This window comes from Balaenoptera ricei, chromosome 13 (genome assembly GCF_028023285.1).
Source record: "Balaenoptera ricei isolate mBalRic1 chromosome 13, mBalRic1.hap2, whole genome shotgun sequence".
Taxonomy (NCBI): Eukaryota; Metazoa; Chordata; class Mammalia; order Artiodactyla; family Balaenopteridae; genus Balaenoptera; species Balaenoptera ricei.
This window is the reverse complement of record NC_082651.1, coordinates 31,994,930-32,009,669: the sequence shown is the minus strand read 5'-3', so window position 1 is coordinate 32,009,669 and position 14,740 is coordinate 31,994,930. Positions and strand designations below refer to the sequence as shown.

The following is a 14,740-nucleotide window of genomic DNA, read 5'->3' as shown; positions in this document are numbered from 1 at the left end:
ACACAGAATATTTTCCCATTTGTTCATGTCTTTTTCAGCTTTTTTCATCAATGTTTTCAGTATACAGGTCTTTCACCTCCTTGGTTAAATTTATTCCTAGGTATTTTATTCTTTTGATGCAATTATGAACAGGATTGTTTTAATTTGTTTTTCTGGCAGTTTATTATTAATGTATAGAAATGCAACAGATCTTTGTCTGTTAAATAATTTTGTATACTGCAACTTTACTGAATGTTTTAGTTGTAACAGTTTTTTTGGTGGCGTCTTTAGGGTTTTCTATATCTAAAACCATGTCATTTTCACATAGTGACAATTTTGCTTCTCTTCTGATTTGGGTGCCTTTTGTTTCTTTTTCTTGCCTAATTGCTCTGGCTAGAACTTCCAATACTGTGTTCAATAAACGTGATGCCGGTGGATATCCTTGTCTTGTTCCTGATCTTAGAGGAAATGCTTTCCATTTTTCACCATTGAGTATGTTAGCTATGGTCTTGTCAGAAATGGTCGTGAGCTATGTTTCCTGTATACCTACTTTGTTGAGAGTTTTTATCATGAATGGATTTTGAGTTTTCTCAAATGCTTTTTCTACATCTATTGACTATATGATTTTTGTCCTTTATTTGGTTAGTGTCATGTACCACATTGATTGATTTGTAAGATGTTGAATCATCCTTGCATTCCTGGAATAAATCCCACTTGATCATAGTGTATAATCCTTTTAATATATTATTGAATTTGGTGTGCTAATGTTTTGTTTGGTTTCTTTTTGCATCTATGTTCATCAGGGATATTGGCTTGTAATTTTTTTGTAGTGTATCTACACTGGGTATCTAGGTAACGTCTGGATAACAGGGTAATGTGGGCCTTATAAAATAAGTTTGGAAGTGTTCTCTCCTGTTCTGCTTATTGGAAGAGTTTGAGAATCTTTCATATTAATCCTTCCTTAAGTGTTCGGTAGAATTCAGCAGTGAAGCCACCTGGTCCTGGACTTTTGTTCATTGGGAGGTTTGAGAGTCTTTTTATCCTTTAGATATAAAAGCAGACTCCATGTATCCCACTATATTTTCGGGAAATTGTCTTAGGGATTCCCAGAGTATTTTGTGAAAATTCTGATTACCAATAATCTATAGAGAAGGTAAAATGGATCCCATAGTTACAAGTGATACTGTGTTTCATATGTATGTCTGTTTCTTCCATGACTTCGAACTCTAAAAATGTGTATGGAAACTGAATTAACGTTTGCAATTATGGTTTATAGTTGTTAAGATGTTCTACATCTTAAAATGCCTATTTTGATATAGAATGACTGTCAAAATGTGAAGATGGAAGATGGTAAATTATAGTAGGTGTATTTTACCACAATAAAAAAAATGGAGGGGGTGTGAAGATGGTTCAGAAAAAAGAATTTTTCAAGGCTCTAAAACATACAAAGAGTTGGAGTTTTAAAAATTCCATCCATTTAATTACTGATGATAAAAATAAAGTCTCAGGTTTCTTAGCTGAAAATGAGATTAATAATACCTCTCTCTCAGTTTGATAAGAGGGGAAAAAACAGATATAGAGCATATATCATAATAGCCCACACATAGCAAGCAGTAATACATAGCAGCTGCTGTTACAATCCCAAGAACCTAAATGCCCTCCTCAAGGTCATACAGCCAGTCTGTGGCAGAATCCAGCCCAGAATCTGGGTCTTTTGATCCTGAGTCTCTTAAACTATTACCATGCCAATCTAGCCACTAGGCACAAGGCATGAATCCTTTGTCCAGGCAGTGAATTTTCTGAATCTTTATATAGACCATTCTTTCCTTCAGTCTTTGTTTTGTATCTAAAGAATTAAATGTGAATACTATTTCTAAAGGGAATGCAAATATTTTGAAAGTCCTTCAAAATCTTTTTTTTTTTTTTTTTTTCACCTTTTCAGAGTCCAGATGTCATTCAGAATTTGAAAATACCACCCATTCTGTCTTCAGGTCAGCTAAGTTTTACTTTCATCATCCAGTGCACCTACCAAGTGATCAAGATTTTTGCCATGAATCCTTAGGAAGAAGAGTTTTCATGAGGCATTCTTGGAAAGATTCCTTTCAGCATCATCCAGACAAACAAAGAGAACACACTTGTCTTCCTTCCTCTTATCAAAATGTGGCAAAGACAAAGTCAGATTATACCAGAATAGAGAGCCTCAGTATCAATGTAAGCTTGGAAAACAAAGAAGTACAGCATACTACTAAAAGTCAGGCTAGAGATTTTCCAAAATATGACAAACAAGTTAATGACCTAAAAAGGGATCATAAGGCCACCCCAGAGTTAACAACTCAGCACACTGTGAGTTTAAATGAACTCTGGAACAGGTATCAGGAGCGACAGAGGCAACAGAAACCTCCTGAGTTCAGTGCCAAGAAGGAACTTTCCTTGGTGGAGCGACTTGATCGTTTGGCTAAACTTCTTCAGCGTCCCATCACACATTCTCTCCAGCCCTCAGAAAGTACACAGGATGATAGCAAGGGGGAACAAGATGTTAAGGAATGGAGTGGTAGACAGCAACAGCAGAACAACAAGCTTCAGAAAAACAAACGGTATAAAAGCCTGGAGAAATGCCGTAAAAACACAGGCGATCTTAAAAAAAAAACAAGGTTCTTTCTACTCATCAAGCTGGGAGGGCCAATCAGATTACAATTGAACAGATTAAATTTGATAAATATATTCTGAGAAAACAGCCAGGTTTTCATTATAGAAATAACACTTCTTCAGATTCTAGACACTCAGAGGAGAGTGAGCTGCTCACAGATACTGCCGCCAACATCCTTTCCACCACCACTTCTGTGGAATCAGATATATTGACCCAAACAGATAAGGAAGTGACTCTGCATGAGAGGGGCAGCTCTATTTCCACCATTGATACTGCCCGACTGACTGAGCCATGCTTTTGGCCATGAAAGAGTTTGTTTGTCACCCAGGCGAATTAAACTAGACAGCAGCATCACCGACCATCAGAGGAGATACCTTGAGAAGCGGAGCGAGAAAAACAAGAAACCATTGAATACAGGTTACCCCCAAATTACTTCAGAGCACACCAGAAGGAAACACATCCAGGTACATGGCTACAAATTCCATCTGGCAATGTGACTGCATTTTTCATGGACTTTTTAGTTAAGCTTTGCACACAGGTGAAAAATAGCCAATTGCCCTTTCCTCACTATAACATTTCTTACCAGCTGGAAAAGAGTGAGAAAGTGTAGTACAGTGCTGTTTGAGTCGTCATGCTTTTCATCAACACTCATTTACGAATTACCCTTTGGATGAAAGGCTTTGCTGCTAAATGCTTCAAAATCTGCAAAGTCTATACCTTTGGTACAGGGGAGCTTCAAGTTTAGAATGACCTCCATTCTGAACAATATTGCCTGGTTTTTTTTGCCTGTTGGTTTTTGTTTATTCATTCCTTCCTGTCTTTTAAGAAATTTTGAGGTGCTTTTAAGCGCGCACACACACACACACACAGACACATACATATATAAGTAATATGATATGATTGTTTTTTAAGTAAATGAAGAATTGGAATGATGGAAAATTAGACTGAAGCCAGGGAGGGGTGAGCTACAACATGATTTGAAAAATAAATACATGAAGAATTAAGAGTGACGGGAAGGCAAGTTGATACCTTGTGGATGTGGTTGCTAAAAATGAGCCACAAATTTTGCTTTATGTTTTCTAGCAATTAGTGTTGCTAGAATTTTGTGATCACTTACATAACTCGAATATAAAAGCAAGCGAAATTTTCAAAAGCATTACAGATATTTCTGGTACTGAGACTTCTTAAATTTCTCTCGTCTGTCCTCATAAAGAAGGCGTTGTGGTGTAACAAAATCCTCAACGGCGTCCTTACAGTACATTCTCAGTAACAACAATCATGTAAGGCTAATAGGGCCTTAGTTTAGGGAATTCCATAAAGGCAGATTTCAAGGGGTCAGTAAATGCAGACCATTACTTTAACCCAAGATAAAATTGATTTGGAGAGGTGCTCTCCAAATAGGGATACTTGCAAAATGGTTCATTGGAGTATGAACCTTTTAAAATTTATATTTTTGTATATGTTTTACAGGGCATGAGTACAGCAATAATATATAATTTATAAATAAGTATCTACTTTAGTAGTTTGTACTCAAAAATATTTTATCAGTGGGACCCCATGATCAAAACAATTTGGAGACCACTAGTTTAGCTGAAAGAAGGCACAAAACATTCAGACATTTAACCATAAATATTATTTCTCAATTGAGTTTTTGGTAGGTATTAAATGACAGTAATTACACATATAAATAGTACAATAAGACTCTTTTTTAAAGTAAGCCAAAAATTGGGACAGACACAGATTGAGGCTTTTTGTTCCATAGAGGAGGTAGGGGGAAAGGATGCAGATAGAGGGGTTTTTGGTGTGTGTACTAAAATACATATACGTAACAAAGTTTACAGTTTTATCATTTTAAAGTATGCAGTTCAGTGGCGCTGAGTATATTCACAGTGTCTTACAACTATCACCACTATCTAGTTCCAGAGCTTTTTCATCACCCTAGTGGAAACCTCATACCCATTAAGCAGTTACTCTCTATTCCCCCTTCCTACCAGCCCCTGTCAATCACTAATCTACTTTTTGCCTCTGTGACCTTGCCTATTCTGGTTATTTCATTTAATTGGAATCATATCATATGTGGCCTTTGTGTCAGTCTTCTTTGACTCTAGAATAATCTTTCTGAGATTTATCCATGTCCCAGCATCTGTCAGTACTTCATTGCTTTTTATGGCTGAATAATATTTCATTATATGTTTAGACACATTTTGTCTATGTGTTCATCCATTCATGAACATTTAGGTTGTTTCTACCTTTTGGCTATTGTGAATAGACCTGATATGAACATTTGTGTACAAGTTTTTATTTGAACAGCTACATACAGTTCTTTTGGGTATACATGTAAGAGTTGAAAATGCTGGGTCATTTGGTAGTTTTATTTTAAGCTTATTTAGGAACCATCAAACTGTTTTTCACAGTGGCCACACCATTTTACATTCCCAGCAGCAATTTCTAAGCGTTCCAATTTCTCCACATTCACCAACACTCTTTGTTTACTTTTTTTTTTTTTTTTTGCCATCCCAGTAGGTACAAAGTGGTATCTCACACTCATTGTCATTTTGATTGTGGTTTGTTTTGCCTTTCCCTTTGCATAATGACTAATGATGTTAAGTATCTTTTTATGTGCTTGTTGGCCATTTTAAAAATTTAATTAATTAATTAATTAATTAATTTTTGGCTGCATTTGGTCTTCGTTGCTGTGCATAGGCTTTCTCTAGTTGTGGCGAGCGGGGGCTACTCTTCGTTGTGGCGTGTGGGCTTCTCATTGCGGTGGCGTCTCTCGTTGCAAAGCACGGGCCCTAGGTGCGTGGGCTTCAGTAGTTGTGGCTTGCTGGCTCAGTACTTGTGGCTCGTGGGCTCTAGAGTGCAGGCTCAGTAGTGTGGCGCCTGGGCTTAGTTGCTCCGTGGCATGTGGGATCTTCCTGGACCAGGGCATGAACCCTGCGTTGTCAGGTGGATTCTTAACCACTGAGCCACCAGGGAAGTCCCTGCCCACTTTTTAATTAAGTTGTTTGGCCTTTTTGTTTTTGAGTTGTAAGAGTTCTTTATATATTCTGGATTGTGGAATCTTATCAGATGTGTAATTTGCAAATATTTGCTTCCACTCTCTGGGTTGTGTTTTCACTCACTTACTACTGTTTTGTGAAGCACAGCAGTTTACTTTCAGTGAAGCCCCAGTGTACCTATTTTTTCTTTTGTTGCCTGTGCTTTTGGTGTCATATTTAAGAAACCATTGCCAAATCCAAAGTCATGAAGATTTGTCCGTATATTTTCTTTCAAGAATTTTATACTTTTAGTTCTTTCATTTGCATCTTGGATGTATATTGAGTTAATTTATTTATATGGTATGAGGTAGGGGTCAAACATTCTTTCCACATGGAATTGTCCCAAAATCAGCTGTTGAGACTGTTCTTTCTCCATTGAATGGTCTTGGCACCCTTGTCAAAAATCAGTTGACCATAGATGTGAGGGTTTATTTCTAGGCTCTCAGTTCTGTTCCATTGATCTATATGCCGATCTGTATGCCATTATTGCACTGATCTGGTTACTGGAGCTTTGTTGTAAGTTTTAAAATTGAGAAGTATGAGTCTTCCAACTTTGTTCTTTTTAAAGACTGTTTTGGCCAATCAGGGCCCTTGTGTCTCCATATGAATTTTAGGATCAGCTTTTTTTCATTTCTGCTGAAAAGGTTGTTGGGAATCTTATGTTAATTGCATTTAATATGTAGCTTGCTTTGGGGTGTATTGCCATCTTAACAACATTGTCTTCCAGCCGATGAACACAGGATGTTTTTCAATTTATTTAGGTCTTTAATTTCTTCCAGTAAGGTCTTGTAGTTGCCAATGTACAAGTGTTATACCTTCTTGTCTAAATTCATTCCTAAGTATTTGATTCTCGTGTTTTCTTTCTTTTTCTTTATTATTTTTAATTGTGGTAATATATGCATAACAAAATTTATCATCTTAACCATTTTTTCTTTGTAATTCTAGTTTATTTATTTTTCTTCCAGTTTTATCGATTTAATTGACATACAGCACTGTTTGTTTGAGTACAGCATAATGATTTGACTTACATACATCATGAAATGATTATCACAGTAAGTTTAGTGAACATCTATCATCTCATACAGATACCAAATTAAAGACATAGAAAAAAAAATTTTCCTTGTGATGAGAACTCTTAGGATTTACTCTCTTAACCACTTTCATCTATAATATACAGCAGTGTTAGTTTTATTTATCATGTTGTACATTACATCCTTAAGAGTTGTTTACCTTATAACTGGAAGTTTGACTGCCCTCAACCAATTCCCACTCCCTCCCCCCACCCGTTGCCTCTGTTAACCACAAATCTGATCTCTTTCTATGAGTTTGTTATCTTGTTTCTGAAGTATAATTAATCTACAACATTCTGTTAGTTCCTGTGCACAAAATAGTGATTTGATATTTCTATACATTTCAAACACCACGGTAAGTCTAGTTACGATATGCCACTATGCAAAGATATTACATAGTTATTGACTGTATTCCCCACACTGTACACTTAATACCCGAGACTCATTTATTTTACAAACGGAAGTTTGGACTTCTTAATCTCCCTCACTTATTTCTTTCCTCCCTTCACCACCTCCCCTCTGACAACCACCTGTTTGTTTTCTATCTATAACTCTGTTTCTGTTTTGTTATGTTTGTTTGTTTTGGTTTTTAGATTTCACTTAGCATAATACCCTCTAGGTCCATCCATGTTGTTGCAAATGGCAAGATTTCATTCTTTTTATGGCTGAGCAATATTCCATTTCATAAATATATACACCACATTTTCTTTATCCATGGGCATTTAGGTTGCTTCCATATCTTGGCTATTGTAAATAATGCTGCAGTGACCATAGGGGTGTATATACCTTTTCGAATGAGTGTTTTTGTTTTCTTCAGAAAAATACCCATATGTTAATTGTTGGATCATGTGATAGTTCTGTTTTTAATTTTGTGAGGAGCCTCCAAACTGTTTTCCATAGTGGCTGCACCAATTTACATTCCCACCAACAGTGCACGAGTGTTCCCTTTTCTCTTCATCCTTGCCAGTACTTGTTGTATTTTGCTAATAGCCATTCTGACAAGTGGGAGGTGATATCTCATTGTGGTTTTGATTTTCATTTCCCTGATGATTAATGATGTTGAGCATCTTTTCATGTGCCTCTTGGCCATCTGTATGTCTTCTTTGCAAAAATGTCTATTCAGATCCTTTGCCCATTTTTAAAAATCAGGTTGTTTGGGTTTTTGATGTTGAGTTGTATGAGTTCTTTGTATATTCTGGGTATTAACCCCTTATCAGATAGATTGCTTGCAGATATCTTCTCCCATTCAGTAGATGATAGTTCCCTTCACTGTGGAAAAGCTCTTTAGTTTGATGTAGTCCCATTTGTTTATTTTTGGTTTTGTTTCCCTTGCCTGAGGAGACATATGCAAAAAAAAATTATTAAGATCAGTGTCAAAGAGCTTAGTGCCTGTGTTTTCTTCAAGAAGTTTTGTCTCTTTTTTTGGTTGTGGTTTCAGTTCTTACATTTAAGTCTTTAATCCATTTTGAATTTGTTTTTGTGCATGGTGTAGTTTAATGGTATTAAATACATTCATATTGTTGTGCAGACATCACCGTCACCCATCTCTAGAACTCTTTTCATCTTGCAAAACTGAATTTCTACATTGACTCAAATAGCAACTCCCCATTCCACCTTATGCTCAAGCCCCTGGCAACCACCATTCTAAGAATTTGACTACTCTAGGTACCTCACGTAATTGGAATACAGTATTTGTCCTTAAGTAACAAGTTTACTTCACTTAGCATAATGTCCTCAAGGATCATCAGTGTTGTACTATCTGACAAGATTGTCTTTTTTTTAAGACTGAATGATACTGCGTTGTATGTATATACCACATTTTGTTTGTTCATTCATTCATCCATCCGTTAATAGATACTTGTGTTGCTTCCACCTGTAGACCATTGTGAATAATGCTGCTATGAACATGAGTGTACAAATATCCATTCAAGATCCTACTTTCAATTTTGGGGGTTACATATCCAGAAGTGGAATGGCTGGATTATATGGTAGTTCTATTTTTAATTATTTGAGGAACCACCCTACTGTTTTCCACAGCAGCTGCCCATTTTACAGTCCCACCAACAGCACACAATGGTTCCACTTTTTCCACATCTTTGTCAACACTTGTTATTTTCTGTTTTTTTTTTATAGTGGCATCCTAGTGTGTATGAAGTGATATGTTTTTGACTTGCATTTCTTTCATGATTATATTGAGCATCTTTTTATATACTTCTTGGCCATTTGTATATCATCTTTGGAGAAATGTCTATTCAAGTACTTTGCCCATTCTTGAATCGCGTTATTTTTTGGTCATTGAGTTGTAGTAGTTCTTTACATATTCTGAGTATTAACCTCTTATCAGATATATGATTTATAAATTTTTCTCCCAATCAGTGGGTTGCCTTCTCACCTTTGTTGATTGTGTCCTTTGATGCCCAGAAATTTTTAATATTGATGTAGTCCCAATTGTCGAGTTTTACTTTTGCTGCCTGTGCTTTTGGTGTCATATCTAAGAAGTCATTACCAAGTCCAATGCCATGAAGCTTTTCCCCTGTGTGTTCTTCCAAGAATGTTATGGTTTTAGGTCTTTAATCCATTTTGAGGTAATTTTTGTATACGATGTAAGATAAGGCTCCAACTTCATTCTTTTTTTTTTTTCCCCATTTCATTCTTTTTAAGAGCATGTGCATATCCAGTTTTCCCAGCACCATTTGTTAAGGAGACTGCTCTTTTCCTGTTGAATGGTCTTGGCCCCTTGTCAAGGGTCAGAGATCATTTGACCATGTGGCACAAAGGTTTATTTCTGGGCTCTCTATTCTAGTCCATTGATCTATTTATCTTTATGCCAGTACCACAGTGTTATTGTATTACTGTTTTGAAATCAGGAAGTGTGAATCCTCCAACTTTGTTGTTCTCTTTCAAAGTTGTTTTGGTTCTTCAGGGTTTCTTATCATTTTTAATGATTTCTTATTGTTTTCCTTTTTTTTTATTGCTATATGATTTTCTTTGAGTTGTTTTTTTTTGCTAACTTAGCAGCCATGTAATTAACAAATATGCTTAAGCCACTGTCTCAATGTACCACTCAGATATGAAATAGTATCTATTGACTCCATTATATAAAAAATTAAGAAACTGGTTGCACTTGCCCTACTTCTCCCCACTCTCCACCTACACACACTTCCCCCAACATAACAATATTCGTTAATTTTGTGAATGTTGTCTCAGTTCATTATGGTAGTATTACTACTGTATTGATTAGCTTTATTTTTAAGAAGTATAGCATTTTTCTTCCATGTTATAAGCAAAATCACCATTTTATGTGTTTTTTAAAGGGGGTCAATATCATCAGTCTTTTCAGTGTAACTGTTTGTGAGTTTATTAATTTAAATAATTTTATTATTTAGCTAGATTTTTCAACAGTTGTTCAGGAGTGAGCATCTCTTCAGTTCTTATAAATTTGAGATTATCATTCTGTAACCTTTGTATAGGAATAACAACTTGTTTGGGTATAAAACTTTTGAATAATAATCTTTAATTCAAAACTCAGTCAGATTTGCTCCCCCTTTCTGGGCACATACAATTAATATTTCTGTGCCAGAGGCAACCCTAATATTTTTTCCCTATTGGATCCTGGATTGTTGTTGGGTTTTTAAAATTTAAGTTTTCTTACTTTCCCAGGGTATGTCTCAGCGTTGGTCAATCTCTATTGATTTTTTAAAAATAAAATTTACATACCTTACAATTCATTCTTGTAAAGTATACAATTCAGTGGTTTTTAATATATTCAGAGGAGGTTATACAACTGTCACCACTAATTCCAGAACTTTTTGTCATACCAAAAAGAAACCCTGTGCCCCTTCACAGTCATTTCCTAGCCTTCAACCATTAATCTACTTTCTGTATCTATGGATTTGCCCATTGGGCACATTTTCTATAAGCAAATCATGCAATATGTGGCCTTTTGTGTCTGGCTTCTTTTACTTAATATTTTCAAGGTTCATCCATTTTGTAGCAGGAATCAGTACTTGTTGTTTGTTATGAACAGTAACAAACAGTATTTCAAATACATATACAACATGTTTATTCATGAGTTGTTGGACATGTGGATTGTTTCTGCTTTTTTGGCCATTATGAAAAATGCTGCTGTAAACATTAATGCACAGGTTTTTGTGTGGACGTGTTCCTTCAATTTTCTTACGTATATACCTAGGCGTAGAATTGCTGGATCATATGGTAACTCTGTTTAAGCTTCTGAGTAACTGCCAAAGTGTTTTCCAAAGTGGCTGCACCATTTTATATTCCCACCTGGATCATATTTCAGTTTGTCTACATCCTCATCAACACTTGTTGTCTGTCTTTTGATAATAACTATCTTAATGGGTGTGAAGAGGTATCTCACTTTTTAATGATTTTAATTTGCATTTCGCTAATGACTAAGATGTTGAGCATCTTTTCATATGCTTATTGGCCATTTGTTTACCTTTAGAGAAATGTCTATTCCAATCCTTTGCCCATTTTAAAATTGGCTTATTTGTCATTTTATTACTGAGTTCTGTTTCTTTGTCTATTCTGAATACAAGTCCCTTATTAGGATATGTTTTGCAAACATGTTCTTTCATTCTGTGCCATCCTTTTCACTTTCTTGATGACTTTACTTGTGGTACAAAAGTTTTAATTTTGACAAAGTACAATTTGTCTGTTTCTTCTTTTGTCACTTGTGCTTTTCATGTCATATCTAAAACTATTGTCTAACCCAAGGTTACAAAATATTTACTCTTTATTTTCTTCTAAAAGTTTTATAATTGTAGTTCTTACTTTTAGTTCTATGATCATTTTTTAGTTAACTTTTGTATGTGGCATTGAGGTAGTACAGTTTTATTCTTTTGCCTGTGGATAGCCAGTGTCGTAGTACCATTTGTTGCAAAGACTATTCTTTCTTCCATTGAATTGTCTGGGCACCCTTGGCAAAAATCAATTGATCATAAGAAAAAAAAAATCAGAAAAATAAAAATAAACTTAAAAAATGAAAAAAAAAGCGATTGATTATAAATGTAAGGGTTTATTCTAGACTATAAACCCTATTTTATTGATCTATATGTCACTCTTTATGCCACTACCACACTGTCTAATTAGTGTGACTCCTCCAACTTTGTTTTTTCTTTTTCAAGATTGTTTTATCTATTCTTAGGTCATAGGAATATTCAGATCAGCTTGTCAATAATTTCTGCCAAAAAGAAAAAAAAAAAGACAACTTGAATCTTGGGTAGGGATTGCATTGAAACTGTAGAAAAATTTAGGGAGTACTGCTGTCATAACGATATTAAATCTTCTAATCCATGAACTGGGGTGTTTTTCCATTTATTTAGGTCATCTTTAATTTCTTCAACGATGTTTGTGGGTTCCACTTCTTTGTAGTTTGGCACTTCTGTTGTTAAAAGTATCCCTGAGTATTTTATTCTTTTTGATACCAGTGTAACTAGTATTGGTTTCTTAAGTTCATTTTGGGAATTTTCCTTGTGGTACAGGAATATTACTGGTTTTTGTATGTATTTTGGTTCCTGCAACTTTGCTGAACTTGCTTATAAGTTTGAGTAATTTGTGTATGTGTGTTCCTTAGTGTTTTCTATGTAAAATATTGTGTCATTTGCAAATAGAGATAGTTTTCCTTCTTCTTTCCGATATCATGTCATTTATCTCTTTTTCTTGCCTAGTTGCCCTTGCTAGAACCTCCAGTACCGTGTTGAATAGAAGTGTTAAGAATGAGTATCCGTGCTCGCTTCGGCAGCACATATACTAAAATTGGAACGATACAGAGAAGATTAGCATGGCCCCTGCGCAAGGATGATACACAAATTCGTGAAGCATTCCATATTTAAAAAAAAAAAAAAAAAAAGAATGAGTATCCTTGTCTTGTTCCTGATTTTAAGGAGAAATCTTTCTGGTCATTAAGCATGATGTTAGCTGTGAGTTTTTTTATAAATGCCCTTTATCAGGTTGAGGAACTTCTATTCCTGTTTTGTTGAGTGTTTTTATTATGGAAGGGTTTTGGGTTTTGCCATATGCTTTTTCTATGTATAATGAAATGATCCTATGTTTTCTTTATGAAGATGGTATGTTACGTTGATTGATAATCATATATAGAACCAACTTTGCCTTCCTGGGATAAATTCCTCTTGGTTTTAATGTATAATCCCTCTTCTGTGTTGCTGGATTCAGTTTGCTAGCATTTTGTTGAGGATTTTTCTTCTATATTCATAAGGGGTATTGGTCTGTAGTTTTACTGTATCTTTGCCTTTTTTTATCAGGGTAATAATCTCCTTATAGAAAGAATTGGGAAGTAATCCTTCTTCTCATTTTGTTTTGATGATGATGTTGTTTTTTGAGTTTGTGAATGGTTGTTGTTAATTCTACTTTAAATGTTTGTTAGAATTCACCAGTTTGGGCCTGGGCTTTTCTTTGGGGGGTGTTTTCTGATTACTGACTCAGCCTCTGTCCTTATTATAGGTTTGTTCAGATTTTCTATTTTTGCTTGAGTCAGTTTTGCTAGGTTGTTTTTCTAGGAATTTGTCTATTTCATCTAGGTTACCTAATTTGTTGACATGTGATTGTTCATAATATTCCCTTATGATCCTTTTTAATTTCTGTGTGATTGGTAGTAACATCCCCTGGTTCATTCTTAATGTAAATGATTTGAGTTTTCCCCTTTTTGCTTTTGGTGAATTCTAGCTAAAGATTTGTCCATTTTTGTTGACCTTTTCCAAGAACCAACTTTTGATTTCTTTGATTTTTCTCGTTTTTTGATTCTCTGATTCATTTATTTTCATTCTAATCTATATAATTTCCTTCATTTTGCCTGCTTTGGGTTTTATTTGGTCTTCTTTTTCTGGTTTCTTAAGGTTGAAGGTGAGGTTATAGTTTCGAAATCTTTCTTCTTTTAATATGGACATTTACAGATACAAATATCTGTAAGCTCTGCCTTCACTGCATCCCAAAGGTTTTGGGATGTTTTGCTTTCGTTTTCATTCATCTCAAAGTATTTTCTAATTGCCCTTGTGATTTCTTCTTTGAACATTGGTAGTTAAGAGTGTGTCATTTAATTTCTCTATATTTTTGAATTTCCCAAATTTCCTTATTGATTTCTAGTTTCATTCCATTGTGGTCAGAAAACATACTTTGTATAATTTGTAAATATATTGTGACTTGTTTTATGGCCTAGCACATGGTCTCTCCTGGAGAACATTATATGTGCCCTCAGAAGAATGTGTATTCTGCTTCTGTTGGTTGGAGTATTATGTATATGTCTTTAGGTCTAGTTGGATTATAGTGTTGTTCAAGCCTTCTATTTCCTTATTGGTCTGTCGAGTTTTTCTATCCATTTTGAAAGTGTACTATTGCAGTCTCCAGCTATTACTATTGAATTGTCTATGTCTCCCTTCATTTCTGTCAGTCTTTTTCCTTTGGTACCTGTCCTTGGTTTTCCAACACATGGCAGACATTCATTAATTTTTGGATGAAGTGTGTTAATTTGTCAACTACCTTTTAGTCTCCCTGTATTGTCCTAGCTTATCTTGGATCCATTTCATTAAGTCCATGTTCTTTTTAAATTTTCTCTAGAGTGAGAGTACAAATTCTTTATTGACTAAAATGGGTAAACCTTCTGGCAAAATAAATTCTTTCTCTTTCCCTTCTTTTTTTCCTTCCTTTCTTCCACTTGTTTCTTTATAAATTTATTTATTTTTGGCTGCGTTGGGCCTGCATTGCTGCGCCCAGGCTTTCTCTAATTGTGGTGAGCGAGGGCTACTCTTCATTGTGGTGCGGGAGCTTCTCATTGCCGTGGCTCCTCTTGTTGTGGCACACGGGCACTAGGCATGCAGGCTTCAGTAGTTGTGGCACGTGAGCTCAGTAGTTGTGGCTCGCAGGCTCTAGAGCACAGGCTCAGTAATTGTGGCAGAGAGAGGCACAGAAAGAATGAGTCAAAGAAAGAGTAGGTGTAATCAAAGGAAGAAGGGAAGAACAAGCAG

General features: G+C 35.4%; 1 non-coding gene across 1 annotated transcript; it reads left to right on the top strand.

The window, feature by feature from the left end:
- The first annotated feature begins 12,488 nt into the window (after positions 1-12,488).
- On the top strand, positions 12,489-12,595 carry LOC132347149 (U6 spliceosomal RNA). Its single transcript, XR_009497106.1, has one exon. It is a non-coding gene; the product is annotated as a U6 spliceosomal RNA (small nuclear RNA).
- The last annotated feature ends 2,145 nt before the right edge of the window (positions 12,596-14,740 follow it).